Source organism: Mesoplodon mirus, assembly GCF_964341445.2.
Source record: "Mesoplodon mirus genome assembly, chromosome: 6".
Classification (NCBI taxonomy): Eukaryota; Metazoa; Chordata; class Mammalia; order Artiodactyla; family Ziphiidae; genus Mesoplodon; species Mesoplodon mirus.
Genome location: NC_138982.1, coordinates 41,777,387 through 41,792,934, shown reverse-complemented (window position 1 = coordinate 41,792,934; position 15,548 = coordinate 41,777,387). Strand labels below are relative to the sequence as shown.

Below are 15,548 nucleotides of genomic sequence, written 5' to 3'. Positions count from 1 at the left end.
GGAAAGAGTTGAATCAATCATGTGAGACCCTGGAAAATTAACTGAACTTTCCTAAGGTTTAATTTCCTCATCTGCAAAATGGAGACGATGCTATCTCTTTTGTCTACTTCATAAAGACCTTGTGAGGATTCAATGAAATGAGGTTAAATTATTTTATTAAATAAAAATCATTGAGTATCTGCCTGTAGTGCAATGTCACTTTGGCAGCAGAAACTGGAACACCATCCAAGGGAACTAAATTCACTTCTGGGAATTGTTTTTTGGTCACCATGGACCTGCCGACCATCTCTTTCCCATTTGACACATGGTATTCTCACTTGGGTTCCTTGTGCATAAGCTTGACAAGTAACCACAACCCACAAACCAGGAGACCTATATGTATACCTGGGCTTTTCCTTCAGGCTATCATCTGAACTATACCAATAACATCTCTCAAAGGGGCATCCTAGGTCTGATTGGGAATAAGATTTGATACAAGAGGCATTAAGTACAAAGCATATCATCATAAAAATGTCATGGTTGGCCATTTTCTCTATCTGATCTTTGTCCATTCAAGAAATCCTACTAGAAAATCTCCAATATATCTCTGTTCAGAAACTATTTGAACAATTCTATTGACAGATTGCTCATAGTCTTCTGATACATCTTGGGCAGCTCTGATGGTTAGAAAGTTCTCCTGTTGATTTAGATTCTGGAACATCCATCTACCATCTCTTTTATTTAAAAATAAGATTCCCATGCTGGAGTAGGTTCAGCTTGTGTTTCAGTACCTGGATGTGGGGCATTGGGGTTACAGAGCCAAGGTTGATGGATTCTCTAACACTTGACAAGAAGGTGAGCTGCCACAAATCACCATGCCTGGCTTCCCAGTGGGCAGTTGGGCCTTCTTGGAGGCTGACATTTGGCCAGCCTCTAAGGCAGAAAAGAGAAGCTAATTTATGAGGATCTTTTGCCTTGCGCCCCCTTCTCATTGTCCCTTTGCTGAAGCATTACTAAGGAAGCCGATTCATAGAGCCCTGGGGCTAAGGAAGCAAAGAAACCATCTAATCTAGTGCTTTCATTTCACAGAACACAGAGCAAAGGCCTAGAAACTGGAAAGAAATTGCTCAAAAAAGCAGATGGCGAATTTTTGGCAATATGGGGATTAAACTCTAAAGCTTCCAATCTCCAATTCCAGCTCCACTGCTCTTTCCATATACCTCCGTTCCCAGGAAAAGGCATGTCATCTAAATCAGCATATCATAGTTTCTGTGTTCATTCTGACGTGAGAAAACAATAGGTCACCGTTGTTTAGGGGGAATTTCCAGAAATTACCTGTATTTTCTTAAAGGCTAAGGTCACTCATGGAGCTCTCTGATGTCCTATCTGATTTAAAAGCCCAAACAAAGCTGCGGAAGCCAGCAGATATTTTGTAAGGCAGCTTTACCTCTGCCTGGCATTTTGTGGGGCAAAAGAGGGGAGGGCAAAAGTATTAAATTCAGGCTTAAAAGCTCCTCAGAAATTCTTTACACACAGGAGACCAAGTTGGAGAAAAGAAGATGACTCCTGCCAAGGGGAAGAAAGAGAGAGATGAATGCCTGTGGTTTTCAAAGGTTAACAACAACAACAAAGCCCAAGTATTTGCACAAGGATGAATGTTCATTGGCTTTTGGCCAACAACTGTACGAGGGCTTGTGCCCACATCCTGTAGCTGTGGTTTAGGGACGCTGCTCATGAGTGACTTCTTATGCTTAGTGGCAGGAAACTTTAGTCACTGATGTGTAAACTCACCTTTGGTCTGCACCTCCCACAATGTGCTCTGAAGGCAGTTCGGGGACCAGGCCTCCTGATTTTCTTACAGATACCAGTTCCTCAGAGACTAAGGAAGAACTCAGTTTAAGGCCTTGGGAGGGACTGAGACTTGATCAGTACTTACCTTACTCCACTCAATTGTAGCAACCCCTTAGGATAATTCTATAGCCACAGGGAGGAATTATGATATCCTCTGCAAAATCCTCCCTTTAACCTCAAAACCCAAGAAAAAAAAATGCGAGCTCTGTTTCATTTCAGGGCTGCAATATGAAATATGAGAGGCGAAGTCAGGAGGTTGCTTCTGAGCCTAGATCTTGTATCTGATGAGCTATTTTACACTCAATTTTTTAAAATTCGTAGTAAACTCAAAGTCTCCTTTTCAGTGAAGCTAAATGGAATTTGCAAAAAATCATTCAAAAAGCAGATGGTATGTTTTGGGCAATACTGAGATGAAACTCTAAAGCTTCCATTTTCCTACTCCTAGCCACTGCCCTTTCCGTATATCACCATTCCCAGGGAAAGGCATATCATCTAAATCAGGGTTTCACAGTTGTCATCTAAATCGGTGTATCATAAGTTACTTTGAGGTGAGAAAATAATAGGTCCAGTTTAATTAACTCTCATGTTTTTAGGTAGATATGAGAGACTGTGATGTTACATTATGGGTAGAGAGTATGTTGAGATCAGTTTCTCTGAATTACCACCTTGTCTCTCACATCCTGTCCACAGTGCTTACCTCATGCATCTCAGGAACTACTTTTCCTTCCTTTTATATTCCCTGCTCACTCTTTATGGAATTATTGAAAAAGATTGGAAGGGACCCTAAAGATCATCTAGTTTAACCTCCTACCTATTGCAGGAACGCCCTCAACCAAAACACACAGCAGATGCAGGCTCAGCTTCTGCAAAAACATTGCCAGGGCAGAGAATCCCTTGCTTTCTACAGCAGCTAATTCTACTGCCAAGCAACTGCAGTGAGTTAAAGGTTTTTTAAAATATTACATCCAAACCTTCCTCCCTGGAAATTTACCTATTTGGTCCTTGATCTTCCTTTGAAGTTACCCCAGGTAAATCAATTTCCTATTTCATATGGCCACACTTCAAATAGACAGCTAACTGGTGCTCTCCCAACAAAGTAGTTTTATTTTTGTTTTTTGACATAAACCCCCAGTTACCACAACCATTCTTCATGTGCTGGATTATCCATAGCCCCTGTTGAACTCCTCCTTGTTTGTGGACTATTCTGTTTGGTTAACATTTCTTTTAAAATATTGTATTCAACACTGGCATTGCATTTCAAATATAGGCTGACCAGTTCAGGTTAGAATGTAGTAGTTCTTCACTTGCCAATGTACTATTATTAATGAAATCCAGGTTTTCTTTATTATACTATTTGTTCTCATCAAGTTTATGTTCAACTTCATACTATATATAATACATAACATTATTTTTCTGATTTAATAATCTCATTTAAGGAACCAATGAGGCCATTTAAGTATGGATTAATTGTAACAAACCTAGATTAGCTCCAGGTTTCACTGCTTTTCTCTTTTGACTTTTAAATTTATTTGTTAAATTTTTTCTAAAGTATGTATTTAATATTTTATCCTGAATCAGTGTCAGACTTATTTTTCTATAGTATCTGGCAACCAACATTATTTTTTTTTTTTTGCGGTACGCGGGCCTCTCACTGCTGTGTCCTCTCCCGTTGTGGAGCACAGGCTCCGGATGCGCAGGCCCAGCGGCCATGGCTCACGGGCCCAGCCACTCCACGGCATGTGGGATCTTCCCAGACCGGGGCACGAACCCGTGTCCCCTGAATCGGCAGGCAGACTCTCAACCACTGCGCCACCAGGGAAGCCCCAACATTATTTTTAAGTGGGATTTTTTTTTCTGTCTTCAGTCTAGAGGACAAAATGGGAATTGTTACCATGATGGGTAGCTGAGCCAAAGAAGTACAGTAATCAGAATGGTTTACTCCATAGAGATCTTTGGTATTGGCTAGCTGATCATTTTGTCCTCAGAGCAAAAATAGATGGGCAGTCCACTCAAGTTTTATTTGGTCTGTGTAAGCAAGAGTAAACAGAAGGCTGACTTGAATCAGCATCTACCACCCCACTGTTACTGAAAGTGGGGTCCAGCTGCTTGCCACTCTAAAGCCAATAAAAAGACAAGGTTGGTGGAAAGGAAATTTGCTTTATTTCAGGGGTTAGCCATGGGGTTGGAGGGGATTGTGGACTCATGTCCAAAGGCCAAATCCCCCATGCTGACAACCAGTGGGCAAGACCTTTAAAGGGGAGATTCAGGGGTATATAGGCAGAGGGAGGGGGCTACATGCAGCAACAGCACAGCTAGCTCTGACAGTCATCTTGAACTTGATCATGTGGTGGTCTGATCAGCATCATCTTGATTGTTCAAAGTACAGTTAGTCTTCAGTTCCAGAGTCAGTTTGTTCCCATTTTCTTGAGGCCAATTCTCAGAATTGTGGCAGTGTATGTCATGGCTACAGTCTGGTTATTATGTAATTAACTTCTTCCAGCTGGTAGGGGTTTCAGTATCTACAAAACAGCTCAAAGGATATGGCTCAGAGTATTATCTATAGCCCTTGAGGAGGAGCTAAAGGTCCTTGACTTTGCTTAATGACTAAACTATTATTATATTGTCCTGTTTGACTGTTTTCCTTTGCTTCTGCATTTTCTCACTTCTCTGATTAAAGTTATTCTTTGGCTAAAGCTTTTCTACAGACAAAAGGCAGGCAGAGGACGTGGGGGAGAAGGCCATAGGATCCTGCTCCATTTCACCACAATACTATAATCTTCATTGAATGCAGATTGCCCAATTCAATGGTAATAATTTCCACTGTCATTTTTGGCCTATGGAGACTAGCCACAATGAAGCTGTTTAAGAATGTTGGGTTTCCCCTCACGAATGTATTTCTCTTGGCCTTGGTGAAGGAAGTGTCTCTGAATCTACTGAGGGGATACAGTTAACGGGAAACTGAGAAGCTCTTACATAATAAATACACTTGAGCATGACAATCTCCCTAAGCCTTTGGATACCTTCTTCTAGCATTTCAACTTCATTCAGTATACACTTCCTCTGGGTCCACCTTTCAGTCAATTAACCAAGCAAATTATTGGAGCCATTTTTCTCCCACAAATCCTTTTTATTGTTTCCAAAAAAGCAATTTTGTCCACAGAAAATCCCAGTGCCCCACATTTGTTACAAAATCATTCCCTAGGTCTGATGCCAGGAGAAAACGGTGAGATCTGGAATTCCTCCCACCAGCAGCATTTTCTGACATGTAGACAGTTTATCAAATATAATTTATTCAGAAAAAATACAGTGTTTTAAAACTTAATTCCAAAAGAAGACTGAAAAAGCCCAAAGGCTGAGCAGTAAACAGCCTCTGCAAGAGCACCAGGTCAGGTCAGGCTGAGAACAGCCACCAGGGTCAGGCTCTGAGGGGAAGTGCACCGGTCCTACCAGGAGACCGTGATAGGCACAAGAGCGGCCCCCCCCAACCAGGAATTGATGGCGGTGGCCATTCTTCTTCCCAGGCTGCCCACCCACCCCACTAGGGGGTTCCTGGTCTCAACCAGGACAGCCACTCCCCCAAGAAGCCACAGCTCTTTAACACTGTGCTACCTCCTCCCAAGCAACCCCGCCCCTCCTTCTTCTGCTTCAGCTGTCGCTCCAGGAGTCCTGCCTCACCTCTCTTGGGGGGAGGGCAGGGCGGGGGAGGTCCTTCCGCCGGAACCACCTGGACCACTGGGGCACATCTGACTCTACCTTTTGGAGTGTTTTGGGGTCTTCCTTTTTGGGTGACTTTGTGGCCAGCCATTGCAGTATCTTCTGGCTGCTGCTCCTTTTTGACCAGTAAGTGGACAGGAAGCAGACACTCAGGAGTGCTGTTTTGGGAGTCATTCACCAAGGGAGAGACTGGATGGAAGGTGATGTTCTCTGTGGGGTGGCTAAACTTTAGAGCTTCTTGAGCTAAGGCCTCACCAAAGTCCAGCCACTTAGAGACTCCATCTAATATGGCAGGCCTCCTGGGGTGGATGACGTTCAAGCCTTTGCAGGAATCCACTGTGATGATGGTGTAAAAATACAAGAACCCCCTCCAATCCCACCCCCAAGCAGTCAAAGATCCCGGCCATTGTCAGCAGCCTCCAGCTGTCCCAGACTTTCTCCCAGTCCTCAGGTCCCTATGCAGCACTCACCTTTGTTTTGATTTGGGGGAAGTAGATGAAGTAGGGTTGCCTCTGGCTTCTTGCCTGACATAGCTGCCACTCACAGAATCCATCTGCTAAAACAAAACAGTGTCTTCCTTTTCCCAGAGGCACCTTGAAGGACTGTTTCTCCATTATGGTGTCACTACAACAGCTGGTACTTTGAACCAAGACGGGACCAAGCCCCATGGCATGGCAGCAATGATTCGCTCAGATGAATCTGCGCCCTTCTCCAAGTGTACCTGGGACAGGAGCACTGGGCTGCTGGACTGTAGGCTCTTGTATGAGGCGCAGTACCAGTCCGGGTCCCTGGCAGTCCCTGTAGGTGCAGGCCCTGGCGAGGGCCTCCCTGGGCAGGTGGCAGTACATCTGCCTGCACACCCTCTGCGCCACCTTCACACTGTGGGTCCCTCCACATGAGGCCCCGCGGCCGCGTGGCTCTCTGCGCACCCTGTGCCAGGCCCTCCTGTTGGAGCCATTTTTAGTGACTCAAGCACATTGAATTCAGAATCTTATCCTGGTGCCCTCTAATCAACATTTTGTTTGTCCCAACATTATATTGCTGCCACCTAGATCTAATACGCTTTGAATCAGTTCCCATACACGTTTTCTGTTAGTATGAATTGGCAAAACCTCAAAATTATTTAGGGGCACGTTGCACCTTGTCACGAATAGTATTTTTTTAACTTATTTGTTAGAAGCTGAATTTGGTTATAAGACTAGAAACAATGCAGAATGAGAATAGATTATTGTACATTTAAACATTTAATCACGTGCTGACTACAATTGTTGATCCAATTGTGTATTTTTTTTTTCTTGAGTGAAACAATAAATTCCCTGGCACCTGGTATTGCCAGGTATTGATCTGACAAGTTTTTTTTTCTTACTTGATATTAAAAATCATCAGTGGCAGTTTACTGCCAGGTGTTAGGACCAGCAATGTGCATCAACCTTCTAAACCTATGTCATATTCTAGTCAATAGGAAACTTGATCACCTCTCTGTTCTGTAAGACATGGCATTGGTCTGTTTTCCTGATGCTATCATGTAATGACCTAACCAGGTGAACAGGAAGTAGAAAGTATTCCAAGACTTGTGTGACACAAATCTCTCCAAATTCTGAGGCTTATATCACCAAAAGTCACATTGGTGATTTTTCCAGGGTGTCAGTGGTCTGGGACATGTTAAGATACTCCTCCTAAGGGAAATGGCAAACTTCTGCCTTCTTATCACTGAGAAAAAGCCACCATGCTTAATGGGGTTCCTCAGATTATATAGGCAACAGTTATCTCCTTCAGGTCTGCTATTTGAACCTATTGATCAAGTAATCCCAAAGGCTGCTAGTTTTGAGTAGGGGACAGAAAAGGAAAAGGCTCTGCAACTGGTACAGTCTGCTGTGAAAGCTACTTTGTCACTTGGGCTATATCCGCAGTAGATTCAGTGATGCTTAAAATCTCTGTGGCAGATAGAAATGCTGCAGGGAATCTTTGGCTAGCCCCTCCAGATGAATCACTGGATAGACCTTAGGATATTAAGCAAAGATATCCCATTCTTTTAGATAACAGTTTTCCTTTTGGATTGCTACTGGGCCCTAGTAGAGACTGAGCACTTGACCACACACCATCAAGTTGCAGTGCAGCCTAAGCTGCCCATAATGAACTGGATGTAGTCTGAGCCACCAAGTCTTAAGTTTAGGCATGCACAGAAGCACTCTCTTATCAGTTGGAAGTGACATATACCTGATAAGGCTCAAGTAGGTCCAGAGGGCCAAGCAAGCTGCATGAGTAAGTGAACAATGGTACCTATTCCTACTACATTTTCTTCTCTCTCAACCTACACCTATGGCTTCATGGAGGGTTCCCTACAATCAATAGACTGAGGCAAGAAAAATGAGCCTGATTCATAGATGGCTCTGCATGATTTGCTGCATAACCTGGAAGTGGACAGCTGTGACATCTTCTCCATGGTGGTCCTGAAAGACGATGCTGAAGAAAATGCCTCCTAGTGGGCAGAGTAAATGGAATTCCATTTCCATGTTCTGCTTCAAGACTACTTTCTAGTTTATAACTGAGGAAACATATCTGGAGTAGGGGTGTGATCCAGTTACTCTCACACATTGTCTCACAGAGCCACCACTGCTTCCTAATGGTAGAGACATGATACTGTCTTCCATTTTGCTTATATCAGGTTGGGTACATTTCCATGTAATAGAAACCATTTCACAATTTTAAACACAAAGTGTTTTAATATACGGAATTAAGTATTTACAACATTGTTACAAAGGCTGGAGGCACAGGCTGGGACTCTGGAAGTGATTCCCAGAACAACACTGCAAAATTGGCGCACCCAAGGATTAGTTATCTCTGCCATACACAAGAAGCTAGGCAATCAGGAGGCTGCTATCACAATAGCAGGTACCAGGAACACAGCCCCTTAGCTATAACTCAATAACCAGGAGTTTTCTCCTGGAACTGTTGGCTTCAGAGCCTCTTTACATCTGCTAGATCTGTACCAGCAAAATGAATATGACAACTTCTGCCCCCTTCCTCCTTACTTACTCTGAAGTAGGATGTGGGAAGAACATTCTGTTTATTCCTCTTAATAGTGATTGCAAGAATTTATTGAGTATCTATAGGTACCAAGCAGGGTGCTAATGCCTTTGCATTCATTACATCAATGAATCCTCGAATAAATCTCTCAATATAATATTAATGTCAAACTTCCATCTTGAAATGGGGAAAGTAAAAGTACAAAGAGGCTAAGAAACTTGGCCAAGATTCTGTACTCATTGGTAGAAGATCTGGATTAACCTAGAACTTAATCATATCCAGAATCTAGCTAGAAAGGAATCTGAGAATTGTAATGTTTAGTTTTCTAACATCTTCAGTTAAAAAAAAAAAAGCCTACTAAAACAAGGTTGGAAGAGATGTTGAGCTGGCCATTTTACTGAATCCTCAACCTGACATATTTAAGATAAATGTTGAACTATTTTTCAGCCTGATTATCAACTCCTTGAAGTTATCCACATTTCTCCTCCACCACACACAGTTACCTAGGTAATTGATAAATGTGTTTTATGATGCTGATCTCACAGGCATTTGGGTTTCAAGCCATGTCAGTAGCACTTGTTTAAGCTTCCAGAAAACCACTGCCTTTTTGTAGTCTGGTTTTATAGAGCAGCAGAGCCACTTAGGCCTTCTCCCTGACTTTAAAAAGAACTAGTATTTTGGGCTTCCCTGGTGGCGCAGTGGTTGAGAGTCTGCCTGCCGATGCAGGGGACACGGGTTCGTGCCCCGGTCCAGGAAGATCCCACATGCCACAGAGCGGCTGGGCTGGTGAGTCATGGCCACTGAGCCTGTGTGTCCGGAGCCTGTGCTCTGCAACAGGAGAGGCCACAACAGTGAGAGGCCCGTGTACCACCAAAAAAAAAAAAAAAAAAGAAAAAAAGAAACAGTATTTTGATTTTACCAAAAGTCTTTTTATTCCCATACTTTGTTGTGGTTAAATCAAAAACACATAGCAACACTCAGAATGTGTCATCATTACAGAAAGTGAGGAATGGCATTTTCCTGGGGTAAAAAAAAAAAAATCATAAAGACTAGCTGAGTGATGCCCAGAGCACCAGCCAGGAGCTTGACAGCTTTAGAATGGAGCTAGTTTACCAGAAGTGTAGGCCACACCTAGAATAAGCAGAACATGATGACCTGGTAGGTATTCTGGCCAGAAGGAGTGTGTCAGGAAGAAGAGATGAGCTGAAGCTCACCCAGGCTGCCATCAGCTTCAGGGAAAGTGAGCTGCAAGCAGTAGACACCAGCCAACTGATTCTAGTGACTTTTCAGATGATGATTCCAACAGGAGAGGTGGAGAATGTAAGAAGTAAAAATGACTTCCACAGGAAATACAACGTGTTCAGATTTGGATAAGTTTAGTATGAAGGGCTGTGGGACATAAGTGAAAATATTCCTGTCTCATCAACAGGTACATGTGAAGGTATGTTGCTCAGGAGACAAGATATTTGGCTTGAGATAAAGGCCAGGGAGTCATCCAAGAATGAGTGGTAGCTGAAACCTTTAGTGTAGATGAAATTGCTTAGAGTGAGCATATAGAACTTTCTGCAGTAATGGAAAATTCCAGAATTCTATGCTGTCCAACACAGTAGCCATTTGTTGTGAAATATGGCAGATGAAACTTAGGAACTGAAATTCTATTTTATTTTAACGAATTTAACTTCATGTAGCCACAAGTGTCTAGTGGCTATCCTATTGAATAGCACAGGTATAGGAATAAAGGAAAAGATGCTGAAAATGAAATACTTAATAATAGCAATATTGAATATCTGAGCTTATATTGATGGCACCAAAGATAAAAAAGAACACATGCCTTTTTGAGTTTTTTTTTCCTCTCATATTTTATCAAATGGTAAAGAAAATCCAATGATACCAAACAGTTGTGTTGGAAACCAACAGCTTCCCAACTCACCTCTTCCCACTTCCAGCTTAGTGGTAACTTATCTTAAGAGCCTTTCTTTCTGGTTCTGCTGGTAGTTACCTTCATAACTTTGAAAAATATGTTTCTATTTCTCTATATTGATTCATCAATATCAGATATTATCTGTTGACTGCCTTCTATGAAAGGACCAGACTTAGTTCACATACACTATCCTTCACACTTCTCTATCCTCTCTACCTGTTTATTTTCACTTTTCTATTGATAAAATTTGTTACTTAAATAATACATTTTCACTTCTATTTCTCTATCAATTTTAGTTTCTATTTCATCTCCCCTCTGTGAAAATAAAGATGTTGATGAGATAACTCTGGATTTCTCCAGCAACTCTTATTTTTTGCCTTTTGTCAAATATGCATTTACTTCTACCTTATCCAGGTTATATACATTTACATTCTGTTCTGGAATCATATGAAGTGCGTCACACTTGTCTGCACTTGGTAATTCTGAGAAAAGAAGTGATGAGGCTTGTGGAAGGAGGAACATGAGACAAATTATTTACACTTTGCTTTAGTTCTCCGTTTTACTTTGCTGGTGCAAAAATAATAACTCATTGTCTATATGTCTCCAAATTTACCATATAGTATCTTATGATTTTCTTACAGGCTTATAAGTTATTAATATCCTTGTTTTGCAGATAAAGAAATCGAAATAGAAATAAATAGAATGACTTGACCAAGGTCATGCAACTAGGAAGTAGGGAAGTTGACAGTAAAGTTAGGTTTTCTGATGACATATCACCTTGCAAATCTTTCTCACTAAAGTTCCCTGACCACTCAAGTTTGCAAAAAAGTAATGGGTTGGGTTTCTTGCTTTAGGTTTAAAATCCATGGTTCATTTTGGAGCAGAGAAATTTGAAGTTTGGGTACTGTGGCCACATTTTCTTTCAAGGAACTGTAGAAATACCTCCAGGCATCTGGGTACATCATGAACCCAAGTTGGCAAATGCTTACCTATCGGTAAAGAATCATCCAACATTAAACTAACATTTACCGAGCACTCATGTGCCAGTGTCTGGGTTAGGATATTTCATTTGCCCCTCACAGCAACTCTTTAAGTAGAGAACATATCAGAGATGATGGAATTGAGTAATTTGAATGTCAATAACTCACCCTTATCATTGAGTCTTCTCCTTTAAAATGGGGTAGAATAACCTGTCCCACAGACATATTTTGCAAGTGTGCATATTTGGAAGATGAATTGAATGTGGTAAAAGGAAATGAGATTAAGTGGTTTGGTTACTTGGGAGATAGGTGTAGACAAACATAACACTGATGAGTAATAGTGAAGTCTTATGAGGCTTTACTTCCGTTACCGGTAGTGAAACTGACCCCAATGAATTGGCATTGGGAACTGCTCTCGTGCACAACGCAAATGACTCCGAACACTCTTCTAAATTGCTAAATTCCATTGAGGATCATGATAGCATGATTGTGCAGTAGTAATGGGTCCCTGATCCACAAAACCAACCCAGGATATTTACTATCATTTTCAGTAACACTGTGATTAATGCAAACTCATTAAAGAGGTATCTCAGGCAGGAGAGAGATCCAGATTTTATGCAGCTTATATGACAAGGGGGCTCTCTTTGAGAAAAAAAAGACTGTAATACTATAAATACAAAATTAGGCACAAAAATGAATGTTTTTGAATGGCAAAATACATCCCAATCAAATATCATCCCAATCAATATTAAAAAATATAGATATTACAAACCTGAAATTTACTACAAAATTAAAAATTCAGAAAATAACATAATACCTTTGTTAATTAGCACACTTATATAATAATACTTTGTTCATACTCATTGTGACTGCATATTATTTGACTACCTCTTCCTATAACAAGGGGAGCAGGTGGCCTTGGATCCTAAGCCAGAAGTCAACAGTGTGGGCTGCAACAGCAGAGTAAAATGATAATGCCGAGATTTTGGTACCTATTTCACTTATACAGATTGTTTTTTAAGAAAGTTAAAAAAAGGGAATTCTCTTGTGGTCTAGTGGTTAGGACTCCATGCTTCCACTTCAGGCAGCTAAGATCCTGCATGCCGAGTGGCCCGGCCAAAAAAAAAAAAAAAAAGAAGAAAGTAAAAAAAAAGATCTGTGTCTCCTTCTGCATTTGATCCTCAAAGGCTATTCCACCTGAGGGGGTCTGGGGTCCAGGAGTGAGGTTCCCTCAGACCATCCGCGTTGGTTCCTCCAAGGATAACCAAGGAAGATGATCTTGAGTAATACACACCATGGAGTATTATTTAGCCATAAAAAGGAATGAAACACTGATGCAAGTTACACCATGAATGAACCTTGAAAACATGATGCTGAGTGGGAGGAGCCAGTCATAAAAGACCACATGTTGTATGATTCCATGTGCATGAGTGTTCAGAAGAGGTAAATCCACAGAGACAGAAAGTAGATCAGTGGTTGCCCAGGGCTGGGCGGTGGGGAGGGTGGGAGTGACAGCTATGGATACACATTGATGGCTATGGATGCACAACTCTGTGAATATACTAAAAGCAATAAATTGTGCTTTTTAAACAAGAAAAAAAATATTTTCCATAAGGAGAATTGTGAATTCGTTTTTTCTTCAGTTTATTGAAGTGTATTTTCATAAAATTATTGTTAATAGTTTTGAAAAGTTTCATTCAGCTTTACAATTCATTGTTGATAATGCAAAATATTCATTAAGTTTCTTCCACATATGAGATATGAGATTTGGAAGAATTTTCACGGGCTACCTCCTGGCTCTACATATTTTAACCGTTGTTCTTCTCCACTACCCTCATGTTTCCTGTGCCAGATGCTTGAGGGACCATATGTATCTTCATATGAGCTGAACTTTGGTCTTGCCCTTTCTTTGAATCTTGTTGCTAGTTGGTTACGGAAGTAGAGGCCAGTCTTAAATCAAGATAAGGGATAACAACTCTTTGTGAAAGTGAGTGGAAACCATATAATTTTATCCTATCTGCTTAACCACAACTAAATGCTAGTCTACCTCAACATCCCTTTAACCATATCTCACAAATGCCTATGGTCATTCTGACACCCAACTTGAGGGGATGAATGATAAAGGGAGAGACAAAATGGAAAGGAACATTTTAAACCAATTTCAGTTAAATAAAATTTACTTTTGAAAATTAAGGAATAAAAGGAAAGAAAAATGGCCATGGGAGTATATTGCTAGGGCTCCTCTCACAGCCTCAGAATGGACCCATTAAGGGAGGTATTTTGAAATTTAATCTTTATTAGCTTCACAAAAAATCCACTCTGACCTTAGGATTGTGGAAGGAGTAACAGATTTGGAGTGCAAATTATTGATTCTAGTCCTGGCTTTCCCACTGATTCATAATATGGACCTTGGACAAGTTATTCACCCCCTGGCCCCTCAGTTATTCCTTTAAAAAATAAGAGTTTGACTAGGTAATACCCAGAGTTCTCTTCTCTCTCTGACATTGAATTGTGTCAAATAGAACTGGCTGCAGTAGCAAAATCCACACAAATGTGGACCTTCCTGCCTTCACAGTCTCAGGGCACATAGCATCTAGGCCTAAATTCAGTAGGCAGAAGCAACCCTGGCTATTTTCACTCTGTTTTAGAAGCAGCTGCCTTGGTTTTCAAGAATGCAGTCATCTCTTCTCAAGGAAAAAGGTGTAGTCTTTCCAGGGACTCTAGTCCCCTGTGCATCCCAGTGATCTTGTGAGTCACTACAAGATTGATGAGAGGCTTGTTTCCATGGTGACCACTTCTGCTCTTTCCAGCAGCTGGAGGGCTTAACCCAGCCCTGACACAGCTTCCTCAGTTGGGTTGGGCATCCACTTAACCAAAGCATTCAGGGCAGGACTTGACAGCTCAGCACTTTGGGCCCTGGAAGGGATTCCAGAAGGGAGAAGGGTGGGAGCATGGTGAAACAACTCAACTGTGCTCTCATTTTTTCCATGGGTTAAGGTCTCAAGAGGTGTGTCTTAGCTAGAAAGGAACGTTAATGGCTAAGGAGGCTTAAGGGGCTCTCAAATGCTGAATGAAACATTTCTTGGTGGGTGGGGCTGTCCAGCGAGACTTCCCCATCCCATTTGCTTCTGACCTTCATAGAACAATCTTCTCTCTACCCTGGTTCATTGGGTTAAGCTAACTACATCTCAATCTCAATAAATACACCTCTTTCACTACCAATCAATTCTCTGACAGTTTCCAGGTCTGTCCTCCTCTAGCTGCTTTTCCCCAGGTCTGTCAATGTAAGACCAAGAGCCACTTGCTTGAATGGAGAACCATGCCTAAAATTTAACAGACAGTCACAGCTGTGTTAAGAGGATTCAAGCTCGAGTACATTCTAAAATAGAACTCTGCCACAGAGGGCATGGAGACATGCTGTGCTCAACACTGCCAGAGAATGCGTCCTGAAGCTTGGGTTTTCACGCCTCAAACTCATTAACCCCCAGCCTGCATTTCACACATCATGTCCCTCCAGAATCTCTGGCTTCCTTTCTTCAAACAGAACACCCTTTTCTTCCTCAGTGGCTTTGACTGGTCCTTGACTTTGTTATCGATTCTACTACTCACCCAGAATGTTCTGAATGCCAAGGCTACAGTAGGAAACAGAATGTCCCTGTGGGGGAAGACTTGCTCTACTTATTAGAATTATTGGATTATAGGCATGTAGAGTTGGAGGGGATCCTAGAAATCATGTAATTCTACCACCATCATCCTACAGTTTGGGCAAAAAGAGGACCAAAGTTTATGCAGTGAGTTTGGGTCATTACCGCGAAAGTGGAAACTAACTCCTTACCCTGTATTTATTTCTATTAGACCATTTAATAATCATTATTCTTAACTCTAAATAATTTTGCAAAGATACTTTAGATAAGTTTTATAGACTTAAGTACCTACTACAAACATTGAGCGAATTGCCTTAATCGTTTACTTTAGTTTGGGAGTAAAACCGAGCCTAGAAGTGCCAAAGAAATTATCCCCTGACATACACAAACATCCTAGATATTGTTTTCCTTATCCAAATCTCCACGTACAAA

At 41.5% G+C, this 15,548-nt stretch overlaps 1 pseudogene across 1 annotated transcript; it reads right to left on the bottom strand.

The window, feature by feature from the left end:
* Positions 1–5,368: 5,368 nt before the first annotated feature.
* Positions 5,369–6,624, bottom strand: LOC309805940 (abasic site processing protein HMCES-like; annotated as a pseudogene). Its single transcript has 2 exons — positions 6,606–6,624; positions 5,369–6,342 (listed from the first exon to the last, which is right to left on the bottom strand). The product of its transcript is annotated as an abasic site processing protein HMCES-like (transcript).
* Between the last annotated feature and the right edge of the window lie 8,924 nt (positions 6,625–15,548).